The sequence below is a fragment of the Ixodes scapularis genome, unplaced genomic scaffold (assembly GCF_016920785.2).
Source record: "Ixodes scapularis isolate PalLabHiFi unplaced genomic scaffold, ASM1692078v2 ptg001200l_1__unscaffolded, whole genome shotgun sequence".
In the NCBI taxonomy this organism is placed as follows: Eukaryota; Metazoa; Arthropoda; class Arachnida; order Ixodida; family Ixodidae; genus Ixodes; species Ixodes scapularis.
The window spans coordinates 1,939,341-1,965,561 of NW_024610116.1; positions in this window are offsets into that span (position 1 = coordinate 1,939,341).

The window sequence follows — 26,221 nt, forward strand, 5'->3', positions numbered from 1 at the left end:
AAAGCACACCCCAAAAATAAAATTGAATATTGTATTCAATTTTGATAACGATTGAAATATATCGAAGTACAAATACGGCTACTGAACGATTATTACCTTCTACGATACTGCAGAACATGTGGTAACATCTGTACCTAGAAGGGCATGGCGTATCAGATGTGGCACAGTACAGTCTCCGGCGATATGAAAGACCCACTGAGAGCGCGTGGCCGAGGCGGTGGCTGGTGGGGGCGCTGCGAGCGCTCCGGGCAGTTCCATTCTGCTTCGAGGGGAGGACGCTCATTCGGCACTCGGCACAAACTGATAAGCGCGTTTCGCTTTATGTGAGCCCGAGTGAGCGTCCTCCCCTCGAAGCAGAATGGAATTGCCCGGAGGGCTCGGAGCGCCCCCGCCAGCCACCGCCTCGGCCACGCGCTCCCAGTGGGTCTTTCATATTGCCGGAGAGTGTACATTGCCTGTCTACCTAGTTGAACAAAAGGCGGCGGCGGTCTTTGGAATACGAAAACTCCCACTAGGTCATCACATTGTCTCTATGACAACGGTCATCTCTTTGCATCACCCGCCGCGGCCTGCTCTAATACAGTGCTGAGCAAATCTTGCATCTTCGTCATTATGATTTCTTGTCGCCGCTACAAAGTGCCGTCGCCAGATAAGTTTCGACTGTAGAATGACACAGTTTTCCGAAGCTAAGATTTTACACGGGAGACAAAGAAACTTCTCTTCAAGATTGTCCCAACGCTCTAAAAAGAAAATAAATAGCATTTCGTTGCATTATTGTCTCAATGCGTCGTTTACTGCAATAAAATGAGAACAGAAGAATGTGGCAACAATCGGCTGATCGCCGAGATCATGCACTGCCACTGTTCAACGCGCTGATTACAAAAAAGGAACCTCTTAAAGAAGACGAGGGAAGGGCACTGAGGGGAGGGTATACCCCTCCTCCCTCCTCCTCACCCACTCATCCTCCCTGCTACTCCTCCCCTCCTCCTCATCCTCCTTCACCTCCCCCTTCCCTCATCCTTAGAGCTCCTCTCTCCTCCTCCCCTCTTTCCTTCTCTTCCCCCTCCTTCCTCCCTCTCCTCCCCTCCCCCTCCTCCTCCCTGCGCATTGCATCATGGGTACAGTCATATAATGCACTGTGCGGTTACGCTGACTCCGCTCAAGCCGGAAACGGGTGCCTAAGAGCTGCGCTGTAAAATAAACAAGGTTGTAAATAGCAATACGCTATAGATATGCACAAAGAAGTGCATATGAATAAGCACGTTGAAATAAAAACCAATGGGAACATGGACGTGGGCCGTGCGTGAGCCCCACATCTGCGTACCTTCCCCGGTTAGGGCTAACACACACTGAGAGTGGAGAGCCAACTTGAAAACGGATCGATAAACACTTCACACAGTATTTTGCATCCTTGTCGCAATCGAAGGTTATTCTGTCGAGGCTCTCACGCTGCTGTAGCCTAAAACACCTTGTACAGTGGAATTTCGTTAATTCAAACCCTCTTAATTCAAACTTGCGGATAATTCAAACTAACATGCAGGTTCCATCCTATGCGTCTCTATGGGAAAAAACTCCCGGTAATTCAAACTTGGCTTTATTCAAACAAATTTTCGGTCCCCCTCGAGTTTGAATTAACGAGATTCGACTGTACAACCAATTTCGTCCACCGTGTAGACCGCCACAAACCAGCCGACATGTTTTAAATGCAGGATTAAGAAACGACCAAGTAAAGTACCCGATGTTGAGTGCTCACGATAGGCATAGTTTAGTGCTAGGTTTAGCGATAAGTGATTTTGGTGCGACAGAACAAAACCAAAACTCGGCTTAGGTTTCCTGCTAAGCTCTGATTTGCGCTAAGCGGCATTGGTGCAACTGGCCCTAAGTCTCAGACTGCCGCACTTTGCTGTCACGACCAAGAAGGCACCCTAAACAGGCTGTAGAAGATGCTGGAAAGGCCGCCGGCAGCAGGCCTTGCAACGTCGTCTGCTCTCCGCTCCTTATCTGGGAAGCAGCTTTACCGCATTGCACGCAGAGAAGCCGTTGTGGCATGCCGATAGAGGTGTTCAGAGCGCTAACGACAACATGCCGGCGGAGATGACGGAGAGAGCCTAGATTTAAGAGAGGGAGCAGCAAGTGCGCCTGCATTTGATTGTCGCGTGGCCAGTATAGCGAGAAAACTGGGCAACAAAAGAGGGACATAAAATATAATACAGATGACCCAGGCTTTTAACTTGCAACAAAATATTTATTGGCTTCAAGTTGCTTCCCAAAGCTCCATGAGGGTGTGACACGAAGAGGGAGGGGGAGAGGACGGTGAATGGGAGAGAAGCAGGGGGCTATGTGCCTGTGCCAACAGCTAAGCGTATGCAGCGGGAGGTGGTCTGCTGAGTGTCAAGTTACATGACGCCATTAATATTACTACAATATGTTTGCTTTTTGAAGCCTACATTTTACCTTTCTCTTGCCTTAGTGAAGGCACCTGTACTGTTTTCAAATGTGAATTCTATTGTTTGATTATAGGGAATGAATTAGATTGTTGCACTTCCATCTTGTGTTAGCTCAATCCATCAATCAGTTTATTTGCACCTGTACAAGTACAAACGTGTGGAGGCTCACACAAAGCCAACAGTTGTTTGCTTGACAAGGTCTTCTTTTTCATCTCGACAAAGCGAGCTACAAAAACAGCGAAGAAATAACTATCATGTCTCACAGAGATAAAAACACGAACAAAAAAACAACAGAATAAATACTTGTAGGTATGACGTTGTCGTGACAACGGTTATTGGTTTGAGAGCCCTGTGTTCGAGAACAACAATAATATGCAACCGCCAGCTCTGCGAAGAAATGCTGCATGTAAAGCATACATGCATAGTTATTTTCAGCAGGAGGTCGCATTTTTCGAATGCGCTCTCGCTGCACAAGCATTTATATAGCAGACGCATCTGAGGGTTCTGTACTCAATCGATAGTTATTTTTTAGATTCTGAATATTTATTAGAAGATTTGTACCTAACAACCCATCTTATTTGTTAATATCACCCCAGGAGCTACTATCACCCAAAGATGTCACAGGCGGTCATGATTCTTTGAGGCAGCGGAATTTCACGAGTAAGTTGCCCCCTCCCACTGACGTTTTGACATGTGTGCTTGCCTCTAATGGCCCTTTCAGAAATTTGCATCAGGAGCTGTAGCTTTGACAGCATCCGTTGCAACCACGATGTCTGCAACGACCACAGTGTGTTGCTTGGACACAAATTTGAGACAACTTCAGCAATAGACTTTTTGCTAATTACCCAAGCACCAAGGGGAATGCTGGAAACGTAGGTACACATGCGGCACACGCTTGCCTTCTCTGCATAAAGGATTCGAGGCAAAAAACCAAAACAGGGTTTCGAGGAATGTGTGTGCAATGTGCTATTTATTTTAGATTTTTACCTTTGAACAGATTCGCTTGCAGACACCAGCACATGCAGTGTATGTTCATACATTCTCAGCATTCTTTTTGTGCATGGTTAATTTGGGATATGGTCTATCCTGACATAATGGCAGTATATAGTGTTATTTCTGTGACAGAAGATTCTCTATGACCATCAGCTTTTTCTTTTATTGGCCATGCCTTAAAAAACAAGGTCTTTTCAAAGTATGATGGGAAGCAGGTAGGTGTTTTTGTTTGTATAGGCTTGATGTTGTTATTATTCCCAGGTCATCATTCTTGCAGGCCTAAATAGAAGAGCAAACTGTGATTCACCGCACTAGAACTTGAATACTCTAGTCTCACCGCATTCTTGTGCTGCAACTATAGAAACATACAATAAGTTTCCTTGTGCAATGTATTACTGCAGAAGAAAGCAGGCATGGTTCACACACTTGCAACTGCCTACAGCCGGCACGGCAGTCATAAGCATTTATAGAGGTTTAAAGCCAGTCTTTTAACCTCTCCAGCCAGAAGCAGTCGCAAGTGTGTGAAACAGACTTTGTGCCTGTTTTATTTCTGTTAATCACTACCCCTGGAATGAGATCAGGGTTGAGCAATCGAAGCAGCACTGACCGAAACCTAGTTCAGGCCAACATCTTTGTGCGAGTTTTAATGCACATTCGCAAGCCTGTTGAAAGCATTTTACGCGCATAATCTGTTTCTTTCAAACTCACTACAGATACAAGCACTGCATTAGCATGACTCTTCAATAGTTTGTTAATTTTTCAGCACACTATCACAGACCAACATACTAAAGCAGGCTCCTCTGGTCCGGGCAATTTGCTTTGTAAGCAGTCGATCAACTGAACCTTCGGACTATGTCCAATGTGATATCCGAGGTTGGGTATACTGTCCCCATCACGTGGGCAGATAGCTGAAATTGTAGCCGCAAAGCTAGCTCCCTCCCCCCTGTGAAAGTAGGGTGTTTTTCGGGTGGCGGATCTAAGGTTTGGGAAGCCAGTGCTTTCCTGTGGCCCTTTCAAGCTTCCCTTGACACTTCTGCTTGTACAGCGTATGGTGACAGCTACTTGAAGAGTCTTTTTGGTTGTAGCTTTTGTCTAGGCCACAGTTTTCAAGGGCATAGGAGAATAGTTTTATTGATTGACCCTTAACTTGACACTGTAAGTCAAGCAGGCTGTCATGACCATGCTCATCTTTTATTGGTGCTATATCTTCAGGGTTTAATGTATTAGTTGTTGATTGAAAGTTGACTTTGAGGCAAGATGCCGAGTTATCAGGTTGTAAACCAGACTGAGGTACCTGCAATTAGACTGAGGCTTAATGTGCTGCAAGATCAGTCTAGGTTCACAATACCTGGGTGGTTGAGATCAATCTTCAAAGCTTTGTTCTACTTATATCTGTATGATTTTCTTTGTTATCAACTTTCAAGCTAAGTGGTTGATGGTTTCTCTTGGGCCTTGTCTTTTAAGAAGTGCATCTTTTACACCTTCAGTTTCTGCTGCAAGCCTGGTACTACAGCTTGTAGCCCGTGTAGAAGAATGGAGGGAGAAAGCAAGGCTCAAGTGACTGTGGACTCATGGCCCTCAGACAGCTAGAGCACCAAACCAGGCACAGACCAGAGCCATTTATGCTCCACTTCTAGTGGACATGTTGCTGTTTCAAACTACCAAGACTCATAGAAGCTGCTGACAGGAGGCTGTTGGTATGTTTAGTTTTATTCTTTAGTGGAATTACTTCTCGGAGCATTGTAATTATTTGTGTAATAATGGCAATTCCTTGTTCAATATCTGCAGAATATAATTATTAGATATACATCCTTAGCCATTGAAAATCTGTAACTTTCCGCAAGTTCTGGTGGCAACCACATAAATTACAGTCATGGAAAACACCAAGCCCATAGAATTTCTTGTTCTAACTGACATCTATCAAGAATCACTCCTCTGGTAGCATATTTCTTGACTTAAAGGGGCCCTGCAATCATATTTAAGCGTCTACCTTTTTTGCGGTTTCCACATCTATTGGGGTTCGGGCAAGGCAGCAGGCACGGAGAGAGTAACTAAATATCAGTGGCGTTATATTTTAACCGGACGACCTGCGGTGCCGAAAGCACGCAATTTGTGTAGTCTTTGGTCTTTTCCTTACTACTGGTCAGACCCACTAAAAGCTTCTTTTTAGTCGAAATACAAAATATCAGTGGTGCGAACCGTTTCAAATATTTATGAAAGTACTTTTTGTTCAGTATTTTAGATCAGAAAAGAAACAGATGCAGGTTATAAGGTACGGAAACAAGAAATGACCCGTCGACATATCCGGCACCAATCGGTGGAAAAGGCGGCGCATACTAGAAAGGGGTAGTTGGGTCAGGCACCGATGAGCGCCAAGCGTAGAAAGGTCTCGGATGTATGCAGTGGCGCTGCGGTCGTATACGGACTCGAGGATCCGACTGGTTCCGAGCGTTTCGAAGGCCTTCGGCGAGCAGATTTGGCTTGCGGTTTGGCCGTTTGGCGGTATGGTAGCGCGAAGTGGCTCCCTTTCTAAACTGATTTTTAACCCGTGTTTGCTGTCGTTTGTGGCCAGTGAAGTGTCATGCCGAATTAGTGTTTAATCATGCAGCAAATGCAATGCGAGCCATCCTGGCTTCATACAGCCTAGCCGGAACATGCTTTAGTGGTGCCCTCTCGAGCCGTCGACACGTAGTGCGGCAGCCGTGTGTGCTTGCTGAGCTCACTACCCCTCCTCTAGTTCACGACCACTCAAGCGACCAAGAACGTCATGAAGGAGGTGTATTTTTTGCTTGTTTTTGTACTTTTAATTTGCCTGTATCTTTTAAAATAAACAAAATTGGAGGAAAGAAAAATTTCATTAAGATACTATGTTCAGTGCGCTCAGGTTCAGTGCAAATTAAAAACCAATAAAAAAGTCCTTGCAGGGCCCTTTTAAAAATCAGCCAGGTAATCTCTGTACATCAAATCAAATCATTTATTGCATCTGCAAGTACAGATGTCGAAGCCACGAACAAAAAAGCCAATCTTTGTTTGCTTACTAGGTCCGGGCCCCGAGAGCTTGGCAGATGGTGACGGAGGTGCAGGAAAAACAATCAGGGTAATAATTATATCCAGAAAACGCGTTAACTAAAAGGTTAACACTACTTAATACATGCTATACAAAAAGTATGTACATAGGTTCGGAGATAAAAATTCACCTCACTATTGTTCCAGATCACTCAGCATGATATCTTCAAACATCATTAGATACATTGAGCCTAATAGACTCCTAAATGTAAACAAGCACAAATTTAAAAAGACATTATCATGTAAAATACAAATTTTGTTATTTATACACGACATTTAATTAAATTTGCAACGTAAACACACAACCGTTGCTATATTCATTGGTAAAACTGCTGCGCCAATTGCGCGAAACTGCGCCAGAATGAGTAACCTGCTACATGTTGCTCTAAAAGCTGTATTTGCGCGCAATTTGCGTCATGTCTGCGCTGAAAGGGAGCAGCTCCCGAAAAGGAAACTGGAAGTGTCTGGCACGTGACAAGCAATGCCACTGAAAGTTAAGAAAGTACAGTTTTTTTTTCCTGATGCCTAAGTAGTATGTGCGGAGAGTAGAGCTGCATGAATATTTTAATTTTCTAATAGTAGTTTCAAATAATATGTTGATATTCGCTTCAAAATGAACTGCAGTATTCATACATTTCGAAGTGTTGATTGCAGCAGGTTAGCCCCCATCAGTGCGCTTCTCCTCAAGCACAGTTGCACTGCGGAGAAGCAATACCCGTAAACCTTACACAGTGATCTTGCGACTTGCTTTGCCGCAGCTCATTTGCGCACTTACCGTAAAATTCCGAGAGATGCCCCACTCCCGAAAGATAGCCCACCCCTATTTCTGGCTTGATTTTCTATTTTTTTTTTTAAACACCGAAAGATACCCGACTCCTAGCAATAGTAGTATTGGGGTCAATGATGACCTCGGCGTAAATGCGGCTAGTTAGCTATGGCGGAATATAAGCGAACGTTGCTAGCTGGGAAGTACAATCATCTTTGCTTCGCTGCCCCTTGCCACCATAAAGAGCTTGAAAGGAATATGACCTAAAAACAGTAACATTGTACACCGAAAGTTAGACCACTCCATCTTTTCAGTTGATTTGCTCTTGATGTTAGGTGGGTTATCTCTCAGGATTCTACGGTAGGTGAAAAGCACATCTTCAAACCAGTATGGTGCACGCGCACGTCTAATGTATATTAAAAAAAAGAAGAAAAAAAAAGTTTTGGGATTGTTATTATTACATTGCAGTAAAATCTTCAAAATTTAACTGTGGCTGTTATGCAAGGGCATATGTTTGAGTCCGTTGCAGGTCAAGATGGTAGAGTGAGGGTAAGACGGGCCAAGGTAGACGAATCAGACGGAACACTTAGGAGAGATTTCCCTTTCTCTTCTCCAGCATTCCGTCTGCTTCCTCCTCCCGGCCCATCTTACCCTCACCCTACCTTCTTGAGTTACAACGGGCTGTAGGCAGCAATGTTCTAAAAACCTGTGTTCATTATTTGTGCTTTTTTCTAAAATTCAGAATCAAAGAAAATATTTTTATATAGGCCGAAAATTTTATAAATCCCCTCAATTATGTATGGCTGGGCTCGTTTATAGGTTTAATTTTATGTCAGATTTGTCATTTACTTGCCATCCCAACGTAGGTACTGTACATTCTGAGGCTACAGTCTATAAATATAGCTAGATTAAATTTAACTACTCATAAGTGGGCAATTAGGAACAACCTTCGTGAGTCCAGCTGAAGTTTTGTTTAAGCATGGTGTAACAGTAGTAAAAGGCATGGAGAAAGGTGCAAAAGTCTTCAATATTCAATTAAAAAATATTTGACCAAAATAACTATTACTATTCACTTTGAATTTGCTTCGAACCCAAAACCTATTTTTGCACATGCCAAACGAAGAGTTGTCGGGTTTTTTTTGCAAACGGTGCTCACATCGATCGCAATGAATAGCTAGCGCTACTCGTGATCAGTTGGAGTAACTATGTGCTCCGCTTAGCTGCTCTATGAACAGCAGCAAGTTGAATATAAGCGAGGGCAATGTGAGGCACTCTCAACCCATAAGTGTCCGTTTGATGTTAAATTTGCGACAATTACGTCACTGTAATAAAAACCCCTACAAAGTAGCCGAAAACTTCTTTTTACGTTAAACACAGACGAAAGATGCCATTGGTACTAATAATAGGTTGATTGAGACATCTACAAAATTGCTGGCATATGATTGTTCAATAAATAAATAAATAAATATCTGTACCGGCCAGGTCTTCTGTCGGCATAACACTTTAGTCTCCCAACGCTCCAACAGCTACAGTCTTTTCTATAGGCTAACTTTCGAAGAGATTGTATAAAATTTTCTGAGATGAAAGCTCAAAATTGTCTGCTCCAAAAATGGGAATCTCTTCTCCAAAATAAATTTTTCCCTGTTACAAGAGCTGATCAAAATCACCACTCCGACTCCTCAAAAGCATTTGACAGGGTGTCTCATAACCACCTTATCGTGCAATGTCACCATTGATCCTTTTATTGTTGCCTGGATTTTCTAATTTGTTTCCAATCAAGTTCAATGCACTGTTATAACACCATGTGATCCAAGTCCAACTTAACATTGAGCATTCCTTTAGAATACGCGCTCAGACCGCTTCTTTTCCTAATCTGTATCAACGATCATCCTTTTCGTGTTTCGTCCACTATCTGCCTTTTCACAGATGACTAATTTACTCCTGTCACAGATGGCGATCATCACTTATTCTTGCAAACTGCCTTATTACACATAACAGGTTTGTGTATTGAGTGGCTGTTGTCCTCAAGGATAAAGAAATGCAAATTGCTTACATTTGCTCACCTTTCATTACCATCTTTTTATGTCTACCGTATTAATGATACCATCATCAGCACATTCCTGTTTTATAAATATGTTTGTTTTCATATAACAATAAATTTTACACGGATCGCCCGCATTAGACCTACTATCGGTAAGGAGGACAGCGCACATGACTTTCTCCTGGACAATTTAATACTAGCCCTCCAAATATTAAATGTATTGCATACATCACCCTTGTATGCCCCAAGTTAGAACATTCATCGTCTGTATGTTCTCCATAGCAGAACTATCTTGCTGAAGAATTAAAACTTCTACAAGAAAGCTTTACAATTTAGTTATTCTGTCTACTCTTCTTATACTTCCATCTCTGAACTGCATTGGAGAGTGAATCTCCCAGAGTCAACATTACTAAACAACTCAGTCGGGAAACTGCCTTAGGAGCCTGCTTGGAAAATTGGCTATGATCCGTACTTGAGAACCGAACTAGACAAGATTCTATTGCTGCCATTTCTCTCGTAGTACCCCACTCGGGGAACTGCATGGTTGCACGTACCAGATCAGCGGAGTCGCACAAGGGCCGGTGGCGCCATCTCGAAGTAGCTATATAAAGCAACTTTGATATTTTGACTCGCTCCTAAAAGGCGACGCTGTAATTCTATCTAGTTGAAGACATATAAAAGTGCTCTTCGCTCATCAAAAAAAAAAGTTTTTCTTTAAGGACCTTTCATCGATGTTACGAGATAACCCCAAAAAGTTCTGGAAGTTCATATTCCCCCAAAACAATGATCGGTCTGTCCGCCTGTTGAATGAAAATGGAAGTCCTGTCTCTGAAGCTGACGTTTCGAGTGCACTGAATGAGTATTTTTCGTCTATTTTTATTGCTGAAAAGAAAACAACTTTCCCCTGTTATGTAATTTGGATTTAAAGCCTATGACACCTGTTGAGATTTCTCCTGCTGGGATTTCGAAGCTCATCGAAAGACTTAAACCCACTTCTTCTTGTGGGTGAGGTAATATCTGCTCAAAAAGTTTTGCTAACACAAAAATTATTTCAAGCACGTACCTCCACTTACTATTTGTGCAATCATTGTCCCAATCACGTCTTCCGGCAGATTGAAAATTAGGCAGAGTTGTTCCCGTTTTTAAAGCTGGCATTCGCTCCTTGGTTTCGAACTATCGCCCAATATCATTAACCTGCATAGCATCAAAACTCATAGAACATGTTTTATTCTCGCACATGCCGTCGCATCTGAAATTTAGTAAGATATTTTATAACCATCAACATGGATTTCGGAAAGGGTACTCCTGTGAGACATAACTTCTTGAATTCAACCATGATCTTCATATTAACCTTCAAGCGCGTATCCGGACTGATGCTGTATTTCTGGATTTTGCAAAAGCATTTGACAGGGTTCCGTACAATTGTCTCATCGCCAAGCTCTCGTGCCTTAATATTGACTCACTGGTTCTGTCTTGGATTCAAGAATTCTTTTCTTCATTCTCGGAATTTACATCCATTAACAATCGTGAATCTAACACAGAACCAGTGACATCAGGAGTTCCCCAGGGATCAGTGCTTGGAGCTTTACTTTTTTAATATTCATTAATGATCTCCCTGTATTTGTCGTTTCCACCATTCGGCTTTTTGCCGACGACTGTGTACTTTACCATACAATTGTTAATCAGAATGACCACTATGTGCTACAAAGCGATTTAAACAAAGTTAGCACATGGTATAATAACTGGCTTATTTCACTGAATAAATCAAAATGTAAATTAGTTCGCTTTACTCGAAAACAATCATTGTCAGTATTTTCATACTCAATAGGAAACAATCCGATCGAAGCTGTAGACTCATAAATACCTCGGTGTAACAATGACAGCTAACCTTACCTGGTCTGACCACATTGAAAACATTACAGTTAAAGCATCCCGAACTCTGTGTCAGTATTTTCATACTCAGTAGGAAACAATCCGATCGAAGCTGTAGACTCATAAATACCTCGGTGTAACAATGACAGCTAACCTTACCTGGTCTGACCACATTGAAAACATTACAGTTAAAGCATCCCGAACTCTGGGCTACATTAGACGCAACCAAAAAGCCTCTCCATCTCATGTAAAGAACATGGCATGTAACATATACGTAAGGTCAAAACTAGAATATGCGGTATCAGTTTGTAACCCTCTTCAGATCTACCTTATCAACAATCTGGAATCGGTTCAGGACCGGGCAGCAAGTTTTATCTTGTCCGACTATGACCGCACCACCAGCGTATCTGTTCTAAAGAATCAACTGAACCTCCCACCATTACAAGTCCGCCGTAAAATTGCATGCCTTTCAACCCTTCACAAAATTTACTATTATCATCCTACGCCTCGCGACGCCCTACTGCGTTCTCCCTTCCGATCGTCGACCCGACAAGGGAATTCTCGAACAATCACCCGTTTATCTGATACCATGAACGCATTCAACCACTCTTTCTTTCTCCAGACAATTGTCGACTGGAACAACCTGCCTAATGCCATCGTAACAATTGAAAACTCGGAAGCATTCAAAACGGAATCGTCGAGATTATTTGTGCTTTCATGTGAACTCGTGTTAATGCGTGTATATTTATTTTACCTTGTTTGTGTAATTATTGTATGAATCTTATCCATGCAGCCCCCCCCCCCCCTTGTGTAATGCTCTCACGAGGGCCTTTTAGGGTATATGAATAAGTAAATAAATAAAAAAGTTTGGCCTGGGTGGACGCACGCGGTCCGGGTTTAAAGGGTTAGTTGTCCAACTGACCGTTCTAGTAGCGTTGCCCAGAGGTAACCATTAAGACGAGAAATATGTGGACGAACACTGTTTTACAAGTTTTACCGCATAATCCAGTACTTAGGAACACATTGCTTCCATCTTCCCTTTCATTTTTTTTCCAAGACGAGACATTACCTGCAACAATCAGGCTATCTTCGCGTCCACTGTACAAACTCTTGATACCCTTAACAATAACAGAAGGAAACTCTTTGCCCGACGTCATAGTCACTGCTAACAATATTTGGAAACAATGGTTCTAATAATACCACTCAAGTGATAAGCTGTCCCTTGTTAATTTTTGTATGTATAGCTTTTGCTAAGGGGAGATATTGCCTCAGAATAAAAAAAAAATTCAGGAAAAAGTTTTTTTTCAAAAAGAATCTGTTGATGTTTATCAACTTCAAAAGAGTGGTTTAAGAAACTTTTATTCATAAACGTCAGGATTTATCTCACAATAAATTATTTTCGACATATCCGAGTGAACAGGAAACAAGTTTTTTGCGCATTTTATTTAGCACGGCTCAACGCTCGTTTAACATGGCGAGAACATCTCACCACTCTCATTGTAAGTGCTATTTATTCTAGGTTTAGCCCGTAGAAGCTTTCTAAGTATAAAAGTATCAATGGCCAGGAGAAGCCTATACATCCAAACAAAAAATCCAGAAAATTTGGTAAGAGAAATCTTATTGGTTAAGATTCGAAACAGGGTTTACCATTGGTACTGCCCGGTGAAGTGATACTGTGTTATCTTCGGTAACACCCTTTCACAGTATCTTCCAGTACAGATCCTACTCCTGCTTTGCTGCTCTTCCTTAGTAGGTTTGCCTCTTAGTTCTTGCCAGTTTATCTGTTAAGGAATGCCCGCTACAAAAGTTAGCTTGCCTACAAGTGACAGAAATTGGTAGCTATTGCCCGGGGAACAACAAAGCCTCAAAGAGGAAGGTGCTAACAATGCTCCAGGAGAATTTTGTCTGCCTCAAAGTCATATAAAAGAAAGAAACCTAAAGTTGAAACTTCAGGTGCATTTTTCTCTGTTTAACTTTTTGGCAGGAAATATGCTATGAGGAAATGTATCATTTGACATATTGAAAGTGTGAAGATTTCACTCAGGGTGTCCTGGACTGAAATTTCTGAGGGACACGTTAAGGTACTCATAATTTGATAATTTGAAAGAGCTAAATTTTTTATGAAAAAACTGAATACTTTATAACACAGAAATTCATTAAAATCGCTTTCTTTTTTTGGGTGTTATTGTTTTTCTCTAGAATTGCATTTTCTACAATTAATGTCTACCTTAACTTGCACTATGGGTATTCTTCACATTAAACCAAACATTTTGTGGGTTGCAATTTTTTTTAAATACATTTCCTAATAAAGTGACTTTTTTCTGTAGCTTTTTAAGCATAGTGTGTCGTAGAATTGGCCTACACAGCTGAAACTTTAGATGTCATCAATCCTAATGGGGTTCAATTCACCCTGAAAGTTTGAATCAATTTGAGACAATGGTTCAAAAGCTGGCCCTCCCAGGCCATGTCTCCCCTTACTTTTTTTCTCTGTGTACTATTCTTGAGTGTACGAGTTGTAAAGAGACCGAAGAAGACGAGGAGTGCAGTACGAGATGTACAGAAGGAAGAACATATAAAATCGAAAAGATGGCGACCATTCTTTAATAATGTGGCTCCCGAGTTTTAATATTTTGGAACACTACAAAATGGCGCAGCCGACAGGATTGCAGTAAGTTGAAGGGGTGAACTTCGAAGTTGAAAGCGACGACAGGGAAGTTATACATTCCATGAAACGTCAGCCGCGATGAACAGCCCATCGCGTTACCGCTAGCGGTAAGCACCAGCACCTTCATTCAATATCTAGTTGACAAGTCAGGCCGAAGCCTTGAAGATGTTTTAGAAAAAGTCAAGATAAACATGAAACTGTCAGATTATCAGAAGTTCATCTTGGAAACTACTTGACCGAAGTCAAGAAACCTGCAGTCTGAAGATGCAGGCCTTCTACTTGCAAGGATGCTTGGATTACAACAACAGATCGTCCATCAATTCAAACTACTTCAGACAATTGCTTTGACAATGCACGCGGCGAACAACCCACGTTTTAAGATGGTGAAGCCTGACATCTTTGACGGAGCTTTTAGCAACCCAGAATGCTGGATTAATTTGTATGAGTATGCTTGCGGGCATAACTACTGGCAGACAGATGATGACAAAGTTAAGTACTTGTGTCTCTTTCTTGATGACATGGCCAAAAAGTAGTACGAGCATCGCGTGCTTTTGCACGAGCATGATTCATGGCAGGAATGATGAGACAATTTTCTTTCCTCTTTTGGTGAGAAGCTACAAGCATGGGATCAAGCAATAGCCTACAAGTACAAAGAGGGGACTGCAATGCCATAAATTTTTGAGAAGAGGATACTTCTGCAGCTTACAAATTCAAAGCTACCAGACTATTCGCTGGTTCCTTTAATCATTCATGGCATGACGAAGGACCAGATGTGTGCATACGTCTTGGCGGAACTGCCAAGATGTGTGCAACAACTGTCTGAATTAGCCAACACACACAAGCGGTGGAAATTTTTTTTAACTGCTCAGTTCCAGCAAAGCCTAGCGTGCCAACACACAAAAGCACTGGAAGCTCTGTCACCAGGTCTACTAGACTATTTGGATGAAGTACTCCCCCCAATGATTGGATACAAAAGGAGACCACCCCCAACACCGTCAACATGTCCCAAAAGGGCAACGTTGAAGAGGCCAAAGGGGGAAGATTGCAACGCAAAAAAACTAAAAAAAGAGGGTTTCGGCATCTGACCAATGACGCCAAGAGAGACTGTTTCCTTGAACAATGTTAACCTTTATATCTTGGTCGACATAAATGGAAACAAGCTTGAAGCTTTAGTCGACAGTTGAGCAACTGTCACTGTAATTAACGTGGACCATGTCAAGGATGCCAACATATCTGATGAACACATTGAGGTGAAGGGCTACAATGGTGAAAAGCTGGTGTACTGAAAATGGGCAGAAATTATCATCATCTATCAAAAAAACCATGCCAGAGTCAATGCACTGGTGATGCAGAATGTTGCCTATTGTTATTGGTATTTGGTATTTGTTGCATGGCCAAAACACTGTGAAGGCTATCAAATCCTGTTGCCTTGACCAGTCATTGAGCAGCTTTGTTTGAGCATCTACTTGACTGGAGAGGTCAGCATTGACAAAGCGCAAGTCTTCAGAGATTCAAAGCCAACTCCAGAAAGAGCTCTCCGAAAACACAAATCAGCGGAGGACGTCGCACAGATGTACCGGGAACTCGAATGTCTCGGAGATTTTCCAGAAGTGACTACAGCAATCGAGGTACCTTTTAAGCTAAGGGTCATAATGGTTGTCATAAGGAAACCCTACAACATGTCAAGAGAGGGGAAGCTGTGGCCAAAATCGGAGCTGCAGAAAATGCTAGATGCGAAAAAACATTACCCATCTACTTCAAGTTTCACATCACCAATTACTATTGTTCCGAAAGAGGATGGGTCGTTTCATCTGTACACGGATTGCAGGATTATCAGCTAACAAGCATCTATTTTTGTCTCCTATGCCACGAATTGAAGCCATCATCGACGAGACTGGTGGCTGTAAGATGTTTCCGTGCATTGACTTATGCAAAGGCTTCTGGCAAGTCTCATTACAGGAAGAATGCAAGTACACATCTTTTGTGACTCCATTCGACATATATTAGTACAGCCGGCTGTAGTTCGCGTGGAAAGACTCTCCAGTCTTGTTTCAGAAAATGATGAATCGGGTCTTGAAGCACTTCATAGGAGTGTTCTCCAGTGTCTACATTGACGACGTTATCGTCTGCCTGAGGACCGCCGAAGAACACATCGAACAGCTCACAAGTGTTCTTAAAGCTTTGGCTGCGTATTTAAAAATTAATGCTAAGGAAAGCGAGTACTTTCGCTCAAGGTCATCTTCCTGGGTTGTACGCTTGATGGCTTCACAAAGACGACGAAGCAGGAATTTGTCGATTGCATATCCAAGTTTGTGAGGCCATATAACGTTCATTCTCTGCGAGGTTTCCTCGGCTTGGCTAGTCAATTTCGGGCATTCATAAAGGGCTATTCCAGAGAAAAGAAATGTCTCATGGGACTCACCAAGATAGAAAGACCATTTGAATGGACTAACCAGTGCAAGATTGCATACCAATATCTGATCACTGGTATTTCCAGTGATCCCGTGCTGACCCTGGCAGGTATCAAACTACCATTTAAACTGAATACCGACGCCTCACACTATGTAACAGGAGCTGCGCTGTATCATAGAGACACCACTCTACCCCTGAATCAACAAATCAAGGTTATCGGATACTACTCTTTCACTTTCTCGGAAATACAAATCAACTACACAGCTACTGAGAAAAAAGCACTGTTGATGGCGATTTAATATTTTGATACTTACCTCGATGAAAAGAATTTCAATGTTTAAGCCGACCATCAAGCCCTGACCTACCTTCTTGGTTTGTTGGAAGCAAAAGTGAAGCTGGCGAGATGGATAAACAAACTGCGACAGTTTGAGTTTTGAGTAAACCATCATCCTGGAAACATTCTGGCGCAAATGCATTGTCCCGGCTGGCTGTAGACCTCCCATTCGAGGAGGCTATTCTTCAAAAGGTATCTGAAGGAACAGAAGATCTCCAATTCAAAGACGGCAAATACACCATTCCTGGCACACTCATCCATAAAGTGCTGCAGCTGTATCAAGATACTGCAGATGCAGGCAGACATTATGGTTTGGTGCACTTACAACAAACTGGTACAAAGGTTCAGATGGAACCACATGAAGGAGGACGTCTGGAAGTAGGTTACAACTTGCTACCCATGCCAACTCCTTGAAGCCGAGTACCGTCCGCGAACTAACGAAATGGTTCTTCCAAAACACCCTGGAAAACCCTTCGAGACTGTTCGTCTGGATTTTGCTGATATAAAAAAGAGCACATGCATCCAGAAAACTCAAGCACATTTGATCTGCACCGACTAGGGCACATGAAGGGTCGCTGCCCGTCCTGGAAAGGAAGATGCAAATAGTGTAATACGTCTTTTGGAGCGGGATGTATTAAAATTGGGAGGTCTGTCATTTTCGACAACGGACCTACCTGCCCTTGTAAGCGAACGCCTTTGGGACTGGGCTCTACAGCGCAGAATCACCTTGCAACGGTCATCTTCCTACCATCCAGCAGCTAATGGCATGGCAGAGAGGGTCATCCAAGACCTCAAACAATACGTGACGATGTATCCAACGATGTATCCAATATACAAAACAACTCATCTTGGAGTACAGAACAACGAGCAGAACATACATAACTGCAAAAAAATCCCAGGGCGAACAGTTCCCGTACGCCGCATGTCGTCTGCTACAGGGAAGGAGAAAAAAAAACACGGTCGGTTGTAGCCACGTTACTTCCGCCACTCGCTCTCTTCTCTCCACTTCTCCGACCTCCGTCGGGTTTCGGTTTCGGTTTCGAGCAGTTGCGTCTTTTGGCTTTATTAAAAAAATACGCTACTCTGTTGCAAAATATTAATTGGGTAGTCCTCCGACACCATAATAAAGCGCCTGGCAAAAAATTAAAAAAAAATTTTTTGGGATGTTAGTGTCCCTTTAAGAGTGAGCTTCTGTGATTAATTTCAACCAGACGAAACATATATATGTACCGTGCAGAGCTTACATTGAAATTTGCCACTTGTCAGAGGCACGTGATTGTTTGATTATGTCCTTTGCACGGAAATTGACTAAATATCAGATTCAATCTTGGTTCAAACATAACATTCTTAAGTGCATGAAGCAAGTGATAGAGGTAAGGGACATACTTCAAACCTACTTTAGGTGGACAACATCTCTGCAGCATCTGCTCTCTTCCCTATGTTACAACTAAGGCACAGAGTATATAGGATGTGCAGTAAAGCACAGTTACATTGATATTCTTGACAGGCAGTAGATACCCAGAGGTTTGATTTTTTTCTTTGGCGTTCTGCGTGCATGCAATTAATTATGTGTTTGTTCGTTTTCTTCTAGAAGCCGTGGTCACAAGGCACCCATGACATTGCAGTCTTCCGAACAAGGCACTATGAAGGCATGGCTTGTAGCGGCACCGGAGCAAGCGACACGGTGCGGGTGAGCCGCAAGTGTAAAAGTTACACTGTAAACAGGAAGTATAGACGTGTGCGACAAAGCACAGACACATAAAACTTTCATGTAGCAATAACAGTTTAATTTAACTAAACAGTGCATCAACAGAGCCTGACCCAAGAATGGGGAATTGGGGAACTGTCCAATGTGTAGAGTCTAACAGAAACAAGGATGGCGATAGAAACAAGTGGGGGAAACATATTCAGATAGAACAATCATCTGGTGCCTATTTCTTGTTTTCGATTAAAGGGGGACATGGCCTGGGAGGGTTAACTTTTGAACCATTGTCTCAAATTGATTCAAACTTACAGGGTGAATTGAACCCCATTGGATTGGTGACATCCAAAGTTTCAGTCGTATAGGCCAATTCTACAACGTACTATGTTTAGCTAGCTCCAGAAAAAAGTTACTTTATTAGGAAATGTATTTAAGAAAAATAATAATTGCAATCCACAAAATGTTTGGTTTAATGTGAAGTAGAATACCCATAGTGCAACTTAAGGTAAAAGTTAATTGTAGAAAATGCAATTCTAGAGAAAACCAATAACACCAAAAAGAGCAAACGATTTTAACAAATTTAAGAGTTTTAAAATATTCAGTTTTTGTTGTGAAGAATTCAGCTTTTTCAGATTATGAGTACCTTAACTTGTTCCTCAGGAAATTTCAGTCAAGGACACCACTGAATGAAATCTTTACACTTTCAAAATGTCCAATGATACAATTCCTCATACGACATTTCCTGCCAAAAAGTGAAACGGAGAAAAATGCATTTGAAGCTTCAACTTTAGGTTTCTTTCTTTTCTGTGAGTCTAAGGTATGCAAAATTCACCTGGCACATTGTTAGCACCTTCCTCTTCAAGACTTCCCTGTTCCTCTTGCAATAGTCACCAGTTTCTGTCATTTGTAGGCTAGCTAACGTTTGTAGCAGGCATTCGTTGACAGATAAACTGGCAAGAACTAAGGCAAATCATACTAAAGAAGAGCAGCAAAGCAGGAATATGGTCTGAAGTGAAAGATACTGTGAAAGGGTGTTACTGAAGATGACGCAATATCACGTCACCGGGCAGGGCCACTCATAAACCCTGTTTCGGGTCTCAACCAATAAGATTGCTCATACCCAATTTTCAGAATTTTTCCTGTTTGATGTATTGGGTCCTCCTGGCCATTGATACTTGTAAACTTCGAAAGCTTCTCCGTGCTAAATCTAGAGTAAATGGTACTTCCAATAAGGGTGAGATGTTGTGGCTAGGTTAAACGAGTATGAAGCAGTGCTAAATAAAAACACAAAAAACTTGCTCCCTGCTGACTTGGAGGGCTGTTGACATGTCGAAAATAATTTATTCCGAGATGAATCCTGCATGTTTATAAATGAAAGTTTCTGAAACCATTCTTTGGAAGTTAATAAGCATAAACTAATCATTTTTGAAAAAAAAAATGTTTTTCTCTGGAAATTTTGAATTCCGAGGCCATGTCCCCCTTTATGTTTTTATAGGAGGTAGCAAAATATGTCCATGCACTAGAATGGACCTTGCTTTTACAAAAAAACCTTCCACGTTTTTGTTAAAATAAATTGCGTCTGAGGAGGTGGAATTATGATTTTCCCGATTGCGCATAGACACATCTTTGAGCTCCGCAGGGTAATAAAATTTCCTACAATGTAAATATTTTTATGCATGCCCCTGAAGTTTTTTTAAATATAGAAAAAGTCAAACACTTTTTTGTGAAAATTAAAAAAAAATTGTCATCCTCAAATTTTTTTTTAATTTTCCGCAATGAACACTTAGAAACATGTAATTCAGAATCCACCACCAAGACATGTTGTATTTTATTGTTTTAAAATAAAGAAATAACGGTTTTGCCAGGTCTGTTGCAGTCAATTACTGTTGGAGGCGCTGTGTCTCAACAACTAGTGGTTAGTCGAGCACCGTATCCACAGTGGCCATAGTTGGTCGCATTATTTCCCAGGCACCTCAAAGCATTATACAAAAAAATCAGTTTTTTTTTATTTGTGATGTGCCTGGTAGTTCCTCTGAAAACTAAACTTCGTGGTGCATCAGTCCTCGGGGTGCTGTGCTTGGTTGATTGCTCTCAACTGTGCTAATTTCTCAAAGTAGTATTTTAATGTGTGTAGCGTGTTGACAAAATGGCTCAATTAATTTATCTAGACGTCACTATACTACGTTTGTAAGTGCAATGGATTGTAGCAGCTGTTGCATGCTGTCTCAGGCAGCTTAGCGCATCAAGTGACAACGCGTTACAGTGCCCCTCTCCGAGGTGAGGACACTGAGTTGACTTGTGTGGCTCGTAGCGTCGTCGGTATTGTAAGGTATAACAAACAGATGAACAGGAAACATGAAGTTTATGCCTCAATTGATGGCGGGCATGGCGAGGGCAAAACAATAGCAGGCTGTCTCTAGAAAGAAAATGATAAAGGGACGAAGAAGCAGAAAGCTAGGTAGCATCATTGGAGCAGCGTTATGCCTTCGCGCAAGTGGTGACTCTGGGATTTGTAATGCCACCGCACACTGGCTGATGTTTACACCACACGACTGAAGGCTGAACTCACTTAACACCATGGTATTGGGTCATTTCAGATGAGACTGAATAGTGGGTAAATGGTTGACATTATTTATTTGCTTGATATTTTATATGTCATTCCCTAATTTATAGTATACACCAACTCATGTTTACAAACAAACCGGAGCGCCCCCAGCGGACGCCACTGGCGCCGCGCATGCGCGTTGGTGTGTGGGCAAGAAGCTCGCCGTCGCCCACAAACAAACCATTGGAATGCAATGTTGTCACCGTCGGTGTGAGTCCCCCTGCCCTTTATCACGTTCGAATTGTTGATTCTACGTCTTTTTGGCGATGCCTGACTACTTGAGCGGCCTCAGCGAGATTACCGAGGCTCGCTAGACCACAAAACTTTGCGTGAATAATGTGACATGCGGCGATTCATTCCATGTGGACGCCGCAGAATGTATGCTAAAGCCTGATTCGCATGATGCGATTTCGCTCGCAATTTTCAGTTGCGACTTCGCTCGAGCTGTGAAGGCGTGAACCGTAGCTGAAATGGTCGACGCCGATACTGATAATCGCAAGCAGAATCGGACCAAGCGAATTAGGCATAACAAGTCGGTGATGGCCACTGGTAACAATGGTCAACATATCTTTGTATCTACTGTTTACATCGAGCCTGCTTACCAACCTTCAATCTTAGGCCTTTTGAGGCCTGCACTTACTTCTTATCGCACGTACCGCGCCAGCATTTGGTGTTCGGGCCGGTGTCGTCCAAAAGAGCAGACAAGCAGAATTGTTTGAGACAGTAGACGACAGTTCGAACGATCAGGCGGCCGTTTGAACTTGAGGCGCACTGAACGTGGTCATTATATAATGGTCGGTACAACTTGGCGGTTTTTTGGCATGAGCATTCATGTTGGAACAAAACAAATAAATTTGATGACCACCAGTATTCGTGAATTCAACCCAAAGTGCTTCCCGCCCAAGCAATTGTGGTCTGACGGCGTCTGGTTTTCCCTTTTCACGGCACATATCCACGTTCTCGGACGAACCGAGCACATGAAAACTAACCTTCAAACTTTTCTAGACTCTTTTGGTACAGCCCCAGTCGTGATGTTTTGACGAGAAAGCAGGATTTTGTCAGGTTCCTTTCAAAACAATGCAGGAATACACGTCTTGCACGGGGGCTTCCGCCCACAGCCCCAGACCGGAAGTGTGCCCGAAGCGCCACCACCGCACTGTGACGTAACAGAGATGAGTTTGTGTATGAAGGAATACAAAAAAAATATTTTTGCATAAAAAACTAAATATCTAGACACAAAAAGGTGTAGATTATGAAAAGCTAGGTCGTCACTTGCATTCACGAGCATGACCGATGTGATCAAGTTTGATAGTGAATACCTTAAGTAATAGTATTAGGCAATTTTAGACTAGAGTACCCAAAAGCCTTGCGTAAGCGAGAATAGCGTCGTCACCAGTGCGCATGTGCCAAGCCTAGACCTTGTCTGGATTGGCGCATGACGGCGATGCCATTTCTTTGACACGCACAAATTTGGACACATTCTAAAACTTGCAATTAGAAGCTCATTAATTTTGAGAAACAATGTCTGGGTTAGGCGAAAGAGGCCTTGAGAACATACGTTCATCATTCATGCTCCTTTTTTTTCATGCTTTATATTGAATACAAAATATTTGCATATAACAAGCAGATTTAAAAATCCCCTTGACTAGAATATCTGCAACAAATTTCTTGTTCAGATGCCGCAGTTTATAAATATAGGTTACGTATTAAAATAAGGACTGAGGAGAGTACAAGTGAAATCTCGGCAGCAACCTGCAGGGTTTCTATTTAACTATGGTACATAGTGGAAGGCTTGTAAAAACTATAACAATATTAAATTCAAAAATATTTAACAAAAAAATATTCGCTTTCAATTCGTTTTGAACTCAAAATCCACTATACGTCAAACCCGTTTATATCAAACTCGGAAGAAAACGTCTGCCAGTTCGATATAGCGGGTTATTCAATTAGAACTATTAATGAATTTGACTCTCAAAAATCCACTTTCTGCTGACATATTACACAATGAAATAGTCTTGCATCTTCTGCTGCTTTTTCTTCATTGCATCCGCGATAACAATATTTTTCTACGCTATCGACGGACTCCTAAATTGAGGCCGCTGCCTTCTATATTCGCACATTAGGGCCGAACTATGCCGAGAGCACGGAGCACGTCCGAGCAGTAGCACCTGCAGAGCTTCCGTTTTGCTTTGCAAGTTGGCTTTCCCCTAAGGCAGCCAGCTGCGTTGGGGGAAAGCCAGCTAGCAGAGCAAGCTGGCTTTTTTTCATCCGGGCGGCCGCCTCAACCTTCCCGGAAGAAAAGATAGTATTTTCTTTTGCGGACGGAGTGGGAAGAGGAACCATGGAGCGCCCTCGCCCTGCTCCCTGCGCAAAAGAGATTTTTTTTTCTTCCGGGCGGTTGACCAACACCTCCCAGAAGAGAAGGCCGTAGCGCTCCTCTAGTGACATCGCAAATGAAGGCCATGGGGGCGCAGGTCGAAGCGAAGGCAACGCGCGTGGGTTGATTGTCGTAACGCGGGTTTAGTCACATAAGCGTGATTTATTAGCTAAAATAAAAGCTGCCCATAACAATGGGTCTAGAAAACATTGAATTTCACGGGCAAAGCATTACATCGCTAAATAATCGGTACAAATAGACACGAAGTATGCGTATAAGACGCCTATACAAAGTGATTGTTTTAAGTTGAAAACATCGAGTTACGCAATTGTTGTAGGAATGCATAATTTATACAGAAATGCTTCAACAAAATTGTGAGACACGCAGTGAGTGGACACAGCAAAACAGATCAGTTAAAGATCAGGTAGACGTAGTCAACGCGGACACGGCTAGAGAAGGGTCACTTACAATCATGTAAACAAAATATAACTTCTTTTGTATACAATAATACTATTGCCGTAATACAGTTAAGGTCCTGGTATAAATGCGGTAAAGGCAATAAAATGACATTAGTATCAACAAACACGAAACGACAAAAAATGCACTTTGTATGATCACACAAGCTTGTTATTCACCTAACAGTGAAAACTAGAATGTTACAACGCATATTTACAAATGTCGACGCCACTGCACACGGATAGCGACAAAGAACAAAATTCCACTCTATCACAAAATTTTAAAAGAAAGACTGCAGCACTTACTTGCGTCCCACATGACCAAGAAAGCCCGTAAATAAGTTGTCTCTCACGTGTCGATCGTATCCATACGTCCCACAATATCTGGCACGAAAACATTTGAAGACAAGCTCCCAGAAGTCCCTCTTTGTTGAGAGAGAGGTCTATCGATAATCGACCAGTGTCATTGTTGTCCAGTTTCCACACACGTCACTCAAACAGTTGCAGGACTTGTTCCGCGAATCCACGTAAATGCCGTAGTATCAAGCGAACACAAAAACTACCCGAGACTGCGGTGACGACAGAAAAACGTCGGGAACAAGGATCAAAAGAACCCCACACGAGAGCAGCGGAGCAGTGTGGGAGGCTTAACGTTGTCGGCTCATCTCTTGCTCGTGTGCGCTCCCCGCGGCGATGACTAGATTTTTTTCCGTTCTCTTCCCTTCTGAAAGTGCCAGCGTTCCTTTTCAGACAGTCCGCAGCTCGCACACAACATACATTTACCAGAATCGGAGCCCGTTGGAGGGAAGATGAAAGTGTCTCACCGAACTGGTTCATTCGAAAGGTGTGGGGAGCTGCGGGACTGCACATAGTCCCGCGGTTATGGGGGTAATCATAAATATAAAATTGGTACTTTCAACCTTGGTAGCACATTGTATATTACATTTATATTATATATATATATATAATAAATTGTACAAGACAGCACTTTTAAGACATATTAATGTCGGATAAACGCGCACGAACCCCACCGTGCCGCTTGACAAGAAAAATGTTTTTCACGACGATGTGATATTTTTTTCATGTAGTTGCACCATGGCCTTCCTTCTCCGACATTGTGATGTAACCACTCGGAGCGCTACGGCCTTCTTTCTTAGAGGTGTTAAGTCGATGCGTCCGCCCAGAAAAAGAAGCCAGCGTGCTCTTCAAGCTGGCTTTCCCCCAATGCGGCCGCAAACATTGGGGGAAAGCAAGCTTGCAGAGCAAAACGGCACTCTTGGCAGTTCGATATATCGGTAGTGGCTGCTATTTTTGTTCAATGTAACCGTAATTGTTGATATATATTATCGCTGTAACATTACTGTGCACAAAAGTTTTTCAATATAAGAAATAATTCCAAGTAAACCGGTTCAATATAGTCGGGTTTGACTGTACACACATACCTACAAAACATAGTTCCTGAATAATGTGCAAACATTTCTCTTGATGTGACAACGGGTTTAGGTCAACTAGGGTCAGGACAAAGCAGCTTCGGCCTTCGACAGCACAGTTCATGGTCTTGTCGAACAACCGATTGCCAGGCAAGACTAACGAATGATGTGTCTAGCCCTACTCTTGCTCCTAACCAGGGTCCTGGTTGCTGGAAATCGGGGCAAGCAATCTTTCCAACTTTAAACATTTACTGTGTTTAGATGGCAGGAGCTGCTGAGGGTGATGTCATTCTTGGAGGACCTAATGCCGACGGCATGTGCTCTTGAGAAAAATGCATATAGACATATCCGGTTACCAAATAGCATCGTAGTGCAGTCAATGGCACGGGCTTGTACCGGAGGACGCTCTTCCACATATTCCCAACAGAACAGAAGCAAGTGTGTGAAGCAAAATGGTCAGATCTCCTCACTTTCAACAAAGCACACATGAAGGAACGCTAGGTAATGTTATTCCCTGAAGTTTGACTGTCATTGCTACTTGAAAGAGTATTACATATCCGTCCTTTGCTTACTTTTAATGATGTACTTGCCGAATAGGATTCCCTGTTCACTTGTTTATTTTTCAATTGAAATAAATTTACATATTTTAGTTGGCTCCTGCCATGAATTAGGATGTGTTTCTGTAGCCCCCCCCCCCCCTCCCCAACAGAGCAGGCCAGCTGCATGACGAGAAATTGAATAGGCCAACAGGCTACCTGCAATCCACTGGTTAGAGGAACATGAAAGACACTAAATAAGCTATGCTCCAGAGTAACAACACTTAGGCCATCTTGTGGATTAAAATTATTGTATTTAAATTATTTGGAGCTTTACTTTGAATTTCAAGGACAGCTTTCCGTCGTCCAGAAACGTTGAAGCGGTTCATGGCAGAGCGGTCTCACTCAATCTTCTGGCGATGCCACAAGACACTCGGGGAGTGGAGTCCCTAAAGGCGCATTCACACTTCCAAGTTCTGGTAGTCGCGCGACTGCTTTTTTTGTCGCAAACGCTAGCGGT